The 15,772-nt window shown below is 49.6% G+C and overlaps 1 long non-coding RNA gene across 1 annotated transcript; it reads right to left on the bottom strand.

The window, feature by feature from the left end:
- Positions 1 to 412: 412 nt before the first annotated feature.
- On the bottom strand, positions 413 to 10,859 carry LOC123455098. The gene is made up of 3 exons (XR_006633679.1): positions 10,812 to 10,859; positions 4,945 to 4,987; positions 413 to 1,091 (listed from the first exon to the last, which is right to left on the bottom strand). It is a non-coding gene; the product is annotated as an uncharacterized LOC123455098 (long non-coding RNA).
- Positions 10,860 to 15,772: the final 4,913 nt, after the last annotated feature.

Raw genomic sequence — 15,772 nt, 5'->3', positions numbered from 1 at the left:
TTGGTTTTTCAAGGTAGGGTCTCACTCTGGTCCAGGCTGACCTGGAGTTAACTCTGTCATCTCAGGGTGGCCTTGAACTCATGGCAATCCTCCTACCTTTGCCTCCCAAGTGCTGGGATTAAAGGCATGCGCCACCACGCCCAGCTCTAAATTCTTTTTTTTTTTAAAAAAAAAAAGAAGTAAAAGGAGGGCTGAAGAGATGGCTTAGCGGTTAAGGTGCCTGCCTGCAAAGCCAAAGGACCCAGGTTTGATTTTCCAGGTCCCATGTAAGCCAGATGCATAAGGTGGCTCATGTGTCTGGTGTTTGTTTGCAGTGGCTGGAGGCCCTGGCATGCCCATTCTCTCTCTCCCCCTCTCTCTTTCTCTCTCAAATAGGTAAATAAAAATAAAAATATTAAAAAAGGAAGTAAACGGAGGGCTGGGATATAGCTCAGCTGGCAAAGTTCTTGCCTAGAATCCACAAAGGCCTGGGTTCCCCCCACCCATACTGCACAAACCACGCGTAGTGGTATATACTGGTTATAACGGCAGTTATGTTGGGGACACTGAGGATCAGAAATGTCAGGTCACCCTCAGCTGTACAAGGAGTTTGAGGCCCTCCTGGGTTTCAAGAGACCCGTTTCACAAGCAGGGCTGGAGGAAGGTCAGTTAATTCCATCTACATCTTTATCCTCTGAAGACTTGCTCCCTGGCACCTTGGTCTGGTATCCTGGCATTTGTGGGCGAGAGCTAAACTCTCAGTCAGGTGGCCAGGGAAGAGGCCCGCTGGTCTATTGCTCATTCCTTGCACTTTGACTGGAGGACAGAAATTTACCTGGAAAGGACATCTGAGCATCCTGGATCCACTTGATCACTTAACTGTGCCTGAAAGTCTCTCTCTTGGGTCAGGCAGTCCCGAGCTCTCTCCTCCAGGTGGCTGACTTCAGGGCAAAGCTCCCTTTGATAGGCTTCCTAGAGCCTGACGTCTTCTAGTTACCACGCCCTTCCTGCCATGTTTCGAGAGAGAATTCCTGTGCGTTTTTACGGACGGTCGGAGAAAGTGACGTTGCAAAAGCCCTTCTGTTTGCCTCGCATGCTTGATTGCAGGCAACCTGCAAAATACAGAAAATGCTAAAGAGCGCAAATTTTGCGCAACATTTCATGCCTTGCAAATAAAGACTTCCAGGATTTGCTGCTGGAGGGTGTCAAGGGTGGGGCAGGCTGGGAATATAGCTTAGTTGGTCAAATGCATTAAGCCCTTAGTTTGATCCCCAGCCTTGTCTAGCATGGTGGCTCGCACTTATAATCACAGCACTGGGGAGGTGGAGGCAGGAGCAGCCTTGACTAACAAAATCAAAGCCAACTTTGGCTATATGGGGCCCTATCTCCCAGACCTTCTCCCCACAGAATGACTTCCTGCTGGCTGATGAGGGTGCCAGTGTGGGAGCGCCGAGGGAGAGCAGCCTCAGTTGGTTGTTTTTTTAAAAATATTTTTGTTTATTTTTATTTATTTGAGAGTGACAGAGAGAGAAAGAGGCAGTTAAGAAAGAGGCAGTTAGAGAAAGAGAGAGAAAATGGGCGTGCCAGGGCATCCAGCCACTGCAAATGAACTCCAGACACGTGTGCCCCCTCGTGCATCTGGCTAAAGTCCTGGGGTCCTGGGGAGTCGAGCCTCTAACCCAGGTCCTTGGGTTTCACAGGCAAGTGCTTAACCGCCAAGCCATCTCTCCAGCCCTCAGGTGGTTGTTGAACGTTGCCCCCTTTCCTCTTGCCCCCTGACTATTCTATGGCTCCCAGTGAAATGTGTGCTCAGGGTCTGCACAAGGAGGCGTGGCTCCAGGGCGTCCACAGCACTGGTGGGGGCAGCTGAAGGGTAGAAGGGTCTGCGGGCGGGTTGTCCTGCCGCCTCCTGGAACTGCGCACCTGCCTCTCCCGATACTGCTTCAGAAGGCGTTCCATTGTGCCCCTGCAGCAAACAAACTGATACCAGTTTTGTTGTTGTTGTTTTGTTTTTGTCTAGGTTGGGTCTCACTGTAGCCCAGGCTGGCCTTGAACTCTCAGTGATCCTCCTACCTCTGCCTTCTGCCTCCCAGAGTGGCTCCCACCTGTTTTTACTTTTTATTTTTTTAGCAGACATCTTGTTAGAACTTCCGGGGCTGGAGAGATGGCTTAGTGATTAAGGCACTTACTGGCAAAGCCGAAGGACCAGGTTCAATTCCCCAGTACCCACGTACAGCCAGATGAACAAGGTGGTACACGCATCTAGAAGCTGTCTGCAGCAGCTGGAGGCCCCGGTGTGCCCATTCTCTCTGTCTGCTTCTCTTCTCTCTTGCAAATAAATAAAATAATTTACACAACAACAAAAAGCCGGACGTGGTGGCGCATGCCTTTAATTCCAGTGCTTGGGAGGCAGAGGTAGGAGGATTGCCAAGAGTTTGACGCCAGCCAGGGACTACATAGTGAACTTCAGGTTAGCTTGGGCTAGAGTGAGACTCTACCTCAACACCCCCCCAAAAAAAGGGGGGGACTTCCTTGTGTCTTTGTTCCATGGCTAAGTTTTCCAAAGACACCAGACTCCTGTCTTTAGTTCTGGTCTGCTGATGTGTGGGGACACTTAGCTCTTTGAAGCTAAGTACTCTTTGCTATGGTGAACTGGTTCGGTGGTCTGTCAGCTCCGGAGGCTGACCTCTGGTGATGAGACGATGCACACTCCCTCCCCAGGGCTGGCCTAAGCCACCCTAAAGTGCCAGGGGCAGAGATGGGGCTTATCAGTTCAGCATGAGGCAAACAGGAAGTTGGAGAGATACCTCAAAGGAAGTGTGGACTTTGCAACAGGAAGAGAAGCCTGGCTTAGGCAATAAGCAAGATGCTCTAGACGTGGTCAGGCTCTAGGGAAAGCCTGGCCCTTGTGCAGAGGTCTTGGGAAGGGTGGGGCTGGCCAGGTGCTAATTTAGATCAGTGAGAGCACAGCATCTGTAGCGGAAGGAAAAAGTTATGGCTTTGAAGCTGTTCTTTTGGTTGTGCTTAGAATTGGGAAGTTGTTTTTCGTTTTTAAGCCCAAATTGGCCTTGGACTTGCTACATAGCTGAGGCTGGCTTTGGACTCCTGACCTATCTGCCCTCACCTCCCACCCGGGTGCTAGGCTTACAGGTGAGAATTCATTTGAATATATGGCCCCAAATGTACTCAGGATTTTATTGCGGTTTGTAATTTAGACCTGCAGCCATCTGGCTGGAGGCGGCGACACTGGGTGGATCTCAGGGTTCAGCCCCAAGGCGCGGGGTGGATTTGGGATTCCAGTTAGAGATTCAAAGTTCCGCTTGGAGTTCCTAAGTGTGCCATGTGGGCGGCTTTTGGGTTTGGGGTTTTGGCTTGTGGCTCATCTCTCTCAGCGTGCTAGGGCCTGTGAAAGCACGCCAGCTTCTGCTGCCATCACGGAACTTCCCCTGGATCTGTAAGCTTCAATAAATCCCTTTCTCCATAACTGTGCCTGGTCTGGAAGTTCATCTCGGTGAACCTGAAGCTGTATGCTACAATGGCTTTATTGGAATTATTTTTTGTTGTTGCTACTATTTCTTTTTTCTTTCTTTCTTTCTTCTTCTTTTTTGGTTTTTTGAGGTAGGGTCTCACTCTAGCCCAGGCTGACCTGGAATTCACTATGAAGTCTCAGGGTGGCCTGAAACTCTGAGTGCTGGGATTAAAGGCATGCACCTAAAGCCTGGCGGAAGGATTTTTTTTTTCTTCAATACTGGGGATTGAGACTGGAGAGATTGCTCAGTGGTTGTACTAGTCACCTTCACCATTGCTGGCATGAACCGCCAGATGAGACACGGTTATGGAAGGAAGAAGGGATTTATTGAAGCTTATAGATCCAGGGGAAGTTCCATGATGGCAGAAGCAGCTGGTCCACTTTCACAGGTCAAGCAGAGAGTGAGAGAGAAGGCAAGCCACCGCCAGCAGTGCTGGCAAGTCCGCGCCAGGACCCTGAGGCAAAGGCCACGCACTCTGCAGGACTCAGCGCCCCCCACCTCCTCCGCCACTGAGCTGGAGTCCCAGCAAGCTTTAATAAAACTCCTGAATCTGGACTGGAGAGACGGCTTAGCAGTTAAGGTGTTTGCCTGGAAAGCCAAAGGATCCCAGTTCAATTCCCTACAACCCACGTAAGGCAGCTGCACAAGATGGCATATGTGACTGGAGCTTGTTTGCAGTAACTGGAGGCCCTGGTGTGCCCATTCTCTCTCTCAAACAAATAAATAAATTAAATATATTTAAAAAAAAAACTCCTGTATCTGTTGGGGGACAGCTATTCAAACTATCATAGTGGTTATGACATTTGTCTGCAAAGCCTAAGGACCCTGGTTTGTGTCCCCAACACCCACATAAAGCCAGATGCACAAAGTGGTGCGAGCATCTAGAGCGGCTGGAGGCCCTGGTGTGCCTATTCTCCCTCTCTGTCTGTCTCTCTTCTTTCTATCTCTGTCTCTTTGTTTGCAAACAAACAAATAAAGTTATTTTTTAAAATACTGGTGATTGAACCCAGAGCTTCACAAATGCCAGGCAAATGTGCTACCACTGAGCTGCATCCCCACCTCTCTTTTTACTTTTTGTTTTATAGACTGGCCTCAGATTTGCCATGTGGCTGAAGAGGGCCTTGAACTTCTGACCCTTTTGCTTCTACCTCCTGAGTGCTGGCACTATAGGTGCCCACATGATGTCCAGTTGTGTGCAGTGCTGGGGCCATTGGTGCCCACCACGATGCCCAGTTGTGTGCAGTGTTGAGGCTCAAACCCAGGACTTCCTGCATGCTAGGTCAATACTAACAAGTGAGATAAATTCCCAGCACTCTTTATTTTATTAAACTTTTTTTGTTTTGTTTTTGGAGGTGGGGTCTTGCTCTAGTCCAGACTAACCTGGAACTCACTATATAATCTCAGGTTGGCCTCAAACTCAGGGCAGTCCTCCTACCTTGGCCTCCAAGTACTGAAATTCAAGGCGTTCATCACCACACCTGGACAAAAAAAAAAAAAAAAAAAAATTAATTTGGGAAGAGAAAAAAATGGGCATGCCAGGGCCTCTTGCCACTACAAATGAGCTCTAGATGCACGCACCACGATGTGCAGCTGGTTTTAAGTAGGTACAAGGGAACTGAACCCAGGATAGCAGGCTTTTGCAAGCAGGCATTTTTAACCACTAAACCATCTCCTCAGCCCACACTTTTTAATTTTTGAGACAGGAGCTAAGTTGCCCAGGCTTGTCTGGTCTGTAGCCCAGGTAAACCTTGAAAGCTTAATGTCCCAGAAATTCTGATTAACAGATTTGATTTTCTGCTTTGACAAGAACTTTCAAGGAACAATATGCAATGCACTCTGCTGTTTTCCAGTCCATTCATGTCATTGAAAAAGAACCTGGTTTGTGTTCCAGTAAGTTGATTTCAAGGTCCTACATGAACTAGAACTCATTTTGAAGTGATCTTCTGACGCAGATGTTCTGCATAGGCCAGAAGAGACCTCCCCCCAAGACTCCCTTGCACTAAGTGTTCTGAGTGTGATTTGAGGTGCTGTGGCAAGTTCTGGGCGGTAGAAGACAGGTGTCCCTCAAAGGCCCATGTTTAAGAACCTAGTACCCAGCCTTTCTGGTGCTATAACTAATGTATGGTGGAACCTTTGAGAGGTGGGAGAAAAGTGAGTCGCTAGAGGCATTCCATTGAAGCAGATACAGAACTCATGTCTCCTTGCTTTCTGGATCCCATGATGTAAGCCACCAGGTATTGAACTGTACTATGGAAGTCCCAGAGCAACGGAAACTGTGAGCCAAAATAAACCTTTCATCCTCGTCAGTTTACAATCCACTTGCAAGTTGATTAACTGGTATTTTGTGATGAAAATTGACTAACATACTTAGTGGTTATGACCCAGGTCTGGATTATGACCTGCAGTAAATAGAACAGATACAAATGCTGCCATAGAGCTGAGATCAAAATAGGGATGGGGGGTTGCTGGAGAGATGGCTTAGCGTTTAAAGCACTCGCCTGCAAAGCCTAAGGACCCAGGTTTGATTCTCCAGGTCCCACAAAAGCCAGATGCACATGGCGGTGCATGCATCTGGAGTTCATTTGCAGTGGCTAGAGGCCCTGGTGCACCCATTGTCGCTCTCTGTCTCTCTTTGTCTCTAATAAATAAATAAATAAATAAATCTTGTTTAAAAGTTACAGTGGTGGTGGGAAGACGGCAACACGTATGGATGTAAACAAGTGAACATCAAGTACGCCTAGTGGGCAAAGGTTCTGGGAAATAGAGCGGAAGAGGGAGGAGGAGCGCAGGCGGCGGAGGGCTGCTGTAAATAGGACACTCAGGACAAGCGACACGTGAGCAGCGGCGTGGAGGGAGGGCGTGGCTCTTGCTGTGGCCCAGGGAGTGTTTCAGGCAAACCTTGTGGTCTGGACTGGGAAGCTGGGCACACGAGCTACGTGGCTGCTACGTATGCTCTGCCACAGAGGTGGGCTCAGGAGGGCACTGGGCAGGTCACCAGCTATGCTAAGGCCTTTCATGCACAGCGAGCTGAGAAGCCCTTGGAGGGTTTTAGTGGCGGCATGACTACCAACGCTATTAAATGGACCTCAGTCAGCGGCCCTGTCTTTAGACGGTCATAGAGTGCTGGGCGTGGAGCAGGGCACTGACGTAGGAGTCCTGGACTCAGTGCAGGCTCGGACGGTGCCGCGGAGCAGAGATGGCAGGATGTGTGGATGGGCTGGATGTGCGTGACAGTGAGTCATCGCTGCGCCCTACAAGTGACTTAAGGCATGTCAAAGGCACTGATTTCTTTTTATTTACCTATAAGCAAGGAGAGAGGAAGAGAGAGGGAGGAAGAGAGACAGAAAGACAGAATGGGTACACTGGGGACCTCTACAAGTGAACTCCAGATGCATGTGCCACTTTGCACGTCTGGGTGTGTGCGGGTACTGGGGAGCCAAACCCAGGCCATCAGGCTTTGTGAGCAAGTAACTTTAACCTCTTATTATCCACCTCTCCTGCCTCATTTCCTTGTTTGTTTGTTTTTGTTTTTTTCTGGCTGACCTGGAATTCACTATGTAGTTTCAGGGTGGCCTTGAACTCACAGCGATCCTCCTACCTTTACCTCCCGAGTGCTGGGATTAAAGATGTGGACCACCAGACCTGGTGCTTCATTTCTTTTTTTCTTTTTACTTTGTTGGTGTGTGTGTGTATGTGTGTGCGCGTGCATATATACGTGTTTGCATGAGTGTGGTTACCTGTGTGAGGGAGCCAATGTACTTGTGTGCACCTGTAATGTAAAGGCCAAAGATCGACATTAAGTATCTCCCTTGGCCCCTTTCCACCTTATTTACTGAGGCAGGGTCTCTCGCTCGAAAGCAGGGCTTCTGGCTTCAGCTAGTCTAGCCAGCGAGCTTGTTCTAGAGACTCCCTGTCTCTGCCTGCTGTGCGCTGGGATTACAAGTGGGCTGTCACGCCCACCTGGCATTTACACGTGGGCAGGGGATCCGAACTCTGGGCCCATGCTTGCATAGTGGAGTAGTTACTTTCTCACTGCTGGCGTGAAACGTGCGAGCAGAGCAGCTTTGGGAAGGAAAGGAAAGCTGGAATCAACCTCAGCTTCCATTCTTGGAAGGGAAATGTCTATCATGGTGTGGAAAGCAAGGCAGGAGCAGCCAGCATCACGTGATCACATAGCCATGGAAGGCAGTAGAACGGGTCAAAAGTACTAAAACTGATGGTTAGAGAGATGGCTCAGCAGTTAAGACACCTGGCTGCAAAGCCTAGTGACCCAGGTTCAATTCCCCAGTACCCTTGTAAAGCCATGTAAAGAAAGTGGCACATGTATCTGGAGTTTGTTTGCAGTTGCTAGAGGTTCTAACGGGCCCATTCTCTCTCTCTCTCTCTCTGCTTCTTTCTCTCAAATACATAAACAATTTTTTTTAAGGTACCAAACTGGGCTGGATTGTAACACCTCAAGGCCTGCCCCTGTGGCCTTCCTCCAGCAAGTCTCCCCAGCCGCCTAAAAGCTCCACAAACTGCAAACAGCACCGCCGGCTGGGCACTAGGTATTCGAACATACGAGTTTATGTTGGGACATTCTGTATTCGAAACACCACACATGGCTAATGCTTTATCCAGGAGTCAGCTCCTGAGCACCTGCATTTCTTTTTTATTTATTTATTAGAGAGAGAGACACATACACAGAGACAGAGAGAAAGAGAGAAAGAGAGAGGATGGGCATGCCATGGCCTCCAGCTACTGCAAATGAACACCAGTTGTACATGCCACCACGTGATCTGGCTTGTGTGGGTTCAGAAAACTTGAACCTGGGTCCTTAGGCTTTGCGGACAAGTGCCTTAAGTTCAAGCCATCTCTTCAGCCACTGGATTTCTTTGTCAACGCCTGAATAAGGGGCTGGGGAGATTGCTCAGTGGTTAAAGGCACTTGTTTGCTTGCAAAGCCTACCAGCCTGGACTCAAGTCCCCAGCCACCATGTAAATAAAATCTGAAGCAAAAACGTGGCTCAAGCAGCTGGCATTCCATTTGCAGTGGCATGAGACCTAGGCACACCCATACACACACACACACACACCTGCAAAATAAGTAAATAAAACCTTAAAAACACCTGCACAGGCGTGGAGGTGGTAGGCTGCAGATCGCTGAGTAGAGCCTTCTATTACAAGGCAGCAGCCACTTCCTCTAGGTTCTGGTGGTGCCTCGAGTAGCTTGTCAGAGGTCGCTGTGACCTCCCTACACAATGGTTTCCCTAAGGGCCTGTGTTTGAAGGCTGTCTTGAATAGCCCAAACATACAAGGGCAGCGTAACCTGGATGCGCCATAGTTCCGCTTCAATCCATAATTCCAAGGCTGCAGCCTTTCAGAAAACTCTCACATGCTCAGAATCAATGGACTTCTTTAGTGGTGAAACTGGCCAGGTATGGTGACACACCTGTAGTCCTGTAATCCAAACTCTTGGGAGGTGGAGACAAGAGGATCAGGAGTTCCGGGTCCTCCTTGATCCTTGGCTACATGGTGTGTTCAAGGCCATCCTGGGTTATGAGTCTCTGTCTAAGAACAGGGAGAGGAGTGCCTGGGGATGGGGATATAGCTCAGTTGGTTGTGTTGGCCTAGCATGCATGAAGCCCTGTGTTCGAGTCTCCAGCATCATAGAAAACTGGGTGTAGTGGAATATGGTGGCACATAGCTTTGATCCCAGCACTCAGGAGATGGAGGTAGGAGAATCACTATGGGTTCAAGTCTAGTTTGGGCTACAGAGTATTTCTGGTCAGCCTGGGCTAAAGTAAGACAAAAACAAACAGGGCTGAAGAGATAGCTTAGTGGTTAAGGTGCTTGCCTGAGAAGTCTTAAGGACCCAGGTTCAATTCCCCAGAACCCACGTAAGCCAGATGTACATGGTGGCTCATGTGTCTGTAGTTTGTTTGCAGTGCCTAGAGGCCCTGATTTGCTTAATTCTCCACCCCCCTCTCTCTGCCTTTCCCTCTCTCTCTCTCTCAAGTAAATAAATAATAAAAACCAACAAAAAATCTGGCAGGACATGGTGGCACATGCCTTTAATCCCAGCACTGAGGAGAATGAAACATTAGGATTGCAATGAGTTCGAGGCCAGCCTGAGACTACGTAGTGAATTCCAGGTCAGCATGGGCTAGAGTGAGACCCTACTTCGAAACACCAAAACCCAAACAAACAAGGCTCAGTGGTGCATGCCTGTAAACCCAAGAAGAAGAACAAGAAGAGGGGAGGAGGAAGAGGAGAAAAAACTGAGCCAAGTGTGGCAGTTTAGGCCTTCTGCCCCAGCAATTAAGTTTTAGGAAAGAGGACTGTGATACATTCCAAGCGTCCCTGGGCTACATATCCTATGATGGGTGCCCTCTCCCAAAAAGCCAAATGATGGGCGCTCGCTTTGGCAGCACATACACTAAAATCGGAATGGTTCAGAGGTTACCATGGTCCCTGTGCAAAAATTACAAGAAAATCCGTGAAGTGTTCCAGGGCCCAGAGTTTTTCAAAGCATTTTTTTTTTACCACAAACTTACTAGAAAATTAAAGAATGAATTTTTATCATCAACCTATTGCCTCATAACAACATTGAGGAATCCTGATCTGTAAATTGCCTGACTTCTTTGTGAAAAATCTAAAACTCAAATGCCATCCTTTATAATAACCCCCTATCAGGGTTGCTTACTGCTCTCAGGGAGATGGCCATCTCCCTGGGCTGCATAGAAGCGGTGAGGGACACAAGGAATCCGTTTCTCGCTGAAACCATATTTGGTTAAATCTTGGATTACATGGAAGCTCATTTTAAATAGAAAATCATTTGACTGAAGCAAAAGGTGATGTTGCTCCTGCTGGTTTACAAGAGATTGATTTAGCCCGCCGTGGTGGCACATGCCTTTCCTCTGAACCCAGCGCTCGGGAGGCAGACATGGGAGGACTGCCCCGTGTTTGAGGCCACTCTGAGACTACGTAGTGAATTCCCGGTCATCCTAAGCTACAGTGAGACCCTACCTCAAAAAACCAAATAAAAGAAACAAACAAACAAACAAATAAAATAGGGCTGGAGAGATGGTTTAGCAGTTAAGGTTAAGCCTGCGAAGCCTAAGGACCCAGGTTCAGTTCCCCAGTACCCACGTAAGCCAGGTGCACAAGTGGGCGCACGTGTCTGGAGTTCTTTTGTAGCCGCTAGAGCCCGGGCGTGTCCATTCTCTATGTGCCTATTTCTTTCTCCCCTCCCCTCAAAATAAATAAATTTAAAAGTAAAGTAGGTAGGGCTGGAGAGATGGCTTAGCGGTTAAGCGTTTACCTGTGAAAGTCTAAGGACCACGGCTCGAGGTTCAATTCCCCAGAACCCAGGTAAGCCAGATGCACAAGGGGGTGTACGCATATGGAGCTCGTTTGCAGCGGCTGGAGGCCCTGGCGCGCCCATTCTCTATCTGCTTCTTTCTCTGTCGCTCTCAAATAAATAAATAAAACAAAGCAAATAGAGTAGGTAACTAAGAAGGGACGCAGGGAGCGCGGGGCGCCCCAGCAGGAGGTCAAGAAGCCCGCGGGAGGCAGAGCCAGCGGCGACTGCCCGGGACCCCCAGGCTCGGGGTGGGGACTCGGGTACCACGGTTCCGAACACGCCCAGCGTCCCGCCGAGGTCAGCCGAGGACTCGGCCGCGGGCGGGGCGGGGCGGGGGCGGGGCGAGAGGCGGCGGGCGCGCCCATTGGCTGCGGCGTGCGGCCCACGAGCCTGTCAGCGCGCGCCCGCCCCGCCCCCGCGCCGCCGCACGCCGCGTTCACGTGCCGCACGCGCCTCCCGGCCTGCCCCGCGGCGCCGCCTGCCGGCTGCGCTCCCGTGCGCCGAGCGTGGTCCCCGCCGCGCGAGTGACTCCCGGCGGGCGGGCGGGCGGGCGGAGCCGGGGAGGAAGACCGGGTGCTTTTCGCTGCCCCCTGCTCTTTGCCGTGCTAGTCTTGCGCTGGCAGATTGCCTCGGAGCACGCCGTGTTTTCATCGCCGCGCGGAGCACAGTCGTTGGCGGGAGGCTGTGCCAGCCCAGCGCCCGCGGACGCGATGTCCTGCCTGACTTTTGAGTAAATAATTCCCGGAAGCCGCCCTGGAGGTCGCCTTCCGAGGATCGGGGGCCCCGGGGTGCCGCCGAGGACGGAGCCGCGGCCACCTGCTGCGAGCTCCGAGAAGCCCGGGAGGCCCCAAGTTCACTGAGGGGTCGACGCGTCCTGCGAGGCTGGCTTGTAGCAATTGAGGGTGTTTTACCGGGCAGGGCAGGGCAGGGCAGGGGAAGCATCCGACCTCTGTGTGCAGTCATTTTGAGAGTTGTAAACATGAGCTTACGCAGATCTTGTTTTGCTTCAGGGGTCATGACAGATTTACTGGAGTCAGGTTTCAGGTCAGTGACAGAAAAGGTAAGGTTCAGTCCGGGGACGTGGTATAGCTAGATGTTTACATCTGTCGGTGGTGGCTAAGATTGGAGAGTTCTCGTGCAGACACCAAGCCCTTGCCTTTTCAAGATGCATACCTTTTAAAGGAATGGGTGTCGCCGGGAACGAGGATCCTGCTGAAAGGTTTCCAGAAGGATGGTCACATCGACTATAGGATTTGTCTAGCCTTGTATTCCTGATTCCCTACCTCAGAGCCAGAGAAGGATGCCTCCACCTTACCACGAACACTTCTTTCTTGCCTTTCTGTTTTAAATCTATCACTCCTCATTCCATTCCATCCATGTGCATCAGGAAGAGCTAGGACTGAAGAAATGATGGCAGCACATTTGAGACCCCCAGGCCCCACCAAATGTAGTGTCCTGCAAAGCCAGGAAGGACATACCTGGTTTGAGTGAGCGCTGCTGTCCCCAGGGTGTGATAGCTCAGACTTTAAGGCAATAGCTGGTATCAAACACTTGAAATCCCAACAACACTTGGGAAGTAGACACAATTTGAGGCTAGCTTGGGTTACATGAGACTTGGTTATTAAAAAGTCAAAACAGGAATTCGGCGTGGTGGCCCGTGCCTTTAATGCCAGCACTTGGGAGGCAGAGGTACCCTGAGACTACATAGTAAATTCTAGGTCAGCTTTGGCTAGAGTGAGACTATTACCTTGGGTGGGGGGAGGTGAAACAGACAGGATATGGGGGGATTCAGGAGGAGGCTGAGCTAAAATGATTGCAGAGAGTGTGAGGCCAGCCTGGGCTACAGAAAGTGAGGAAGATGGAGGTTGGTGGGTGGGAGAGAGTTAACGATTATTTTTTAAAAAGATTTTATTTATTTATTAGAGACAGGGAGAGGAAGAGAAAGAGCGAGGTAGAGAATGGCCACACCAGGGCCACCAGCCACTGCAAACAAACTCCAGACACATGAACCACCATGTGCATCTGGCTTATGTGGGTCCTGGAGAGTGAACCTGGGTCCTTTGGCTTCGCAGGCAAGTACCTTAACCACTAAGCCTCTCCAGCCCAAGATTTACTTTTTTTGTTTGCTTGTTTGTTTTTGAGGTAAGGTTTTACTCTAGTCCAGGATGAGCTGGAGTTCACTATGTATTCTCCTGGTGGCCTTGAACTCACAGTGATCCTCCTACCGCTGCCTCCCAAGTGCTGGGATTAAAGGTGTGTGCCACCATGCCCGGCTTTTTTTTTTTAATTTGTTTTCTTCATTTGAGAGAGAAGGAGGGAGGGAGAGAGAGAAGGTCCTGTAGAATCAAACTGGGATCCTTTGGCTTTGCAGGTAAATGCCTTAACCGCCAAACCATCTCTCCAGTCCAAGACTTACAATTTTTATGTATTTATGAGAGAGAGGGGGTAGGAAAGGAAGGGAGGGAGGGGGACAGAGACAATGGGCGCATCAGGGCTTCCAACCACTGCAAACGAACTCCAGACACATGTGCCACCTTGTGCATCTGGCTTATGGGGTCCTGGGGAATTCAACCTGGGTCCTTTGGCTTTGCAGGCAAGTGCCTTAACTGTTAAGCCATCTCTCCAGCCCAAAAGTCACTTTGTAATGCCAGCACTTAGGAGACAGAGACAGAAGGATTCTCAAGAATTACTTAATAAGAATTCACCTAAAAAGAATAAAAGGGGTGGTGTATGCCTTTAATCCCAGCTCTGGAGAGGCAGAGAGGATGGAGGGTCACTGGGAGTTTGAAGACAGCCCGGAGCTACAGAGTGATGAGTGCTAAATCAGTCTGGATTAGAGTGAGACCCTACCTCGAAAAACAACAAAAGAAAAACAAAACAAGCCAACCACCGAAATAAAAAAGTACTCAGCCAGAGCCAGGCTGAGCATGGTGGCCCAAGCATGTAATCCAAACACTCAGGAGGCACTAATCTGGGTTATATAGTGAATTCTAGGCCAGCCTTGCCTACCGAGTGAGACACTATCTCAAAACAAGGAAGAAAGAACCTAGACAGAGCCAGCATCTCTGCACTCGGGAGGCAGAAGGAGGATCGCTGTGAGTTTGAGGCCAGCCTAAGACTACATAGTGAACTCCAGGTCAGCCTGGGCTAGAGTGAGGTCCTACCTCGAAAAACCAAAAAGAGGCCTGGAGAGATAGATGGCTTAGCTGTTAAGGCACTTGCCTGTGAGGCCTAAGGACCCAGGTTCGATTCTCCAGTACTCAGATAAGCACAAGGTGGTGCATGCATCTGGAACTTGTTCGCAGGTGCTGGAGGCCCTGGTGCACCCATTCTCTCTCTATCTGCCTCTTTCTCGAATTAAATAATTTAAAAAAAAAACAGGGCTGGAGGGATGGCATAGCAGTTAAGGTGTTTGCCTGCAAAGTTAAAGGACCCAGGTTGGATTCCCCAGGACCCACATTAGCCAGATGCACAAGGTGGCACATGCATCTGGAGTTCGTTTGCAGTGGCTAGAGGCCCTGACATGCCCATTTTCTCTCTCTGTCTTTCTCTCTGACAAATAAATAAATAAAAATGAATAATATATTTTTAAAAACACCAAAAAAGAACCTGGCATGGTGGCGCACGCCTTTAGTCCCAGCACTTGGGAGACTGAGGTAGGAGGATCGCTGTGAGTTTGTGGCCACCCTGAGACTACATAGTGAATTCTAGGTCAGCCTGGGCTAGAGTGAAACCCTACCTCAAAAATAAAAATTTTAAAAAACAGTACAATCCAGACAGAATGTGCCAACCAATCCTATTTGCCCAGCAGAATTTGCCTGAGGCAGTGTCCATCTCTGCGCTGAGCAGAAGAAAGTTGGGGTGGAGAAGGGCTTGGGTGGTGGGTGCACTGGGAAGAGCTGGTTCTCTCTTCCTCTGGCGCCTGGAGGAAGGTAGTGGGTCTCCATGGTAATATGTGTGGAAAGTGGCTCAAAACCAGGCCACCACAGAGCTGTCAGGAAGGCTGATGTTTCATGAGCCACTGTCAGAGACAGATGAACATGCATGGTGGCACACAGCTTTAATCCCAGCCCTGGTGGAGGCAGCCTTAGGAGGGTCTCTGAGGTTGAGGTCAGCCTAGGAGAAAAGAGTGAGTTCCAGGTCAGCCTGGGCTAGAGACCCTACCTTGAAGCCTTCCCCCAAAGAAAAATACATGAGGGAAACTGGGTGTGGTGGTGCTCACCTTTAATCCCAGTTCTGGGGAAGCAGATGTAGGAGGATTGCCATGAGTTCGAGGCCGCCATGAGACTACATATTGAATTCCAGGTCAGCATGGGCTACAGCAAGATCCTATCTCAAAAACCAAAACAAACAAACAAAAACATGAGGGGGCTGGAGATGGAGCTCAGATGTTAATGCCCTTGCTTGCAAAGCCTCCTATTTGCCCAGCAGAATTTGCAGTCCAGGTTTGATTCTCTAGTGCCCACAAAAAGCCAGATGTACAAAGTAGTACGTGCATCTGGAGTTTGTCTTCAGTGGCTAGAGTCCCTGGCATGCCTATTCTCTCTCTGCTTACAAATAAATAAAGTTTTAAAAATATTCTCGGGCTTGGTGTGGTGGTGTACACCTTTAATCCCAACACTTACGAGGCAGAAGTAGGATCACCATGAGTTCAAGGCTACCCTGAGACTACAGACTGAATTCCGGTTCAGCCTGGGCTAAAGCAAGACCCTACCTCAAGAAACCAAAACACACACATACTCACACACACATGGACATGTTTGTGTCTTTCCATAGAGTCAGAATATATTGAATAGCATTAAAGTCACAAGGTGTAGTGGTTTTACTTGCAGCAATTGTGCCATTTTCCTTGCTGGCCAGGCAGAGGTAGGTTTTTGTTTGTTTGTTTTGTTTTGATCTGAGGTAGGGTCTCATTCTAG

The sequence above is a fragment of the Jaculus jaculus genome, chromosome 15 (genome assembly GCF_020740685.1).
Source record: "Jaculus jaculus isolate mJacJac1 chromosome 15, mJacJac1.mat.Y.cur, whole genome shotgun sequence".
NCBI lineage: Eukaryota > Metazoa > Chordata > Mammalia > Rodentia > Dipodidae > Jaculus > Jaculus jaculus.
This window is presented reverse-complemented; position numbering and strand designations above follow the sequence as displayed.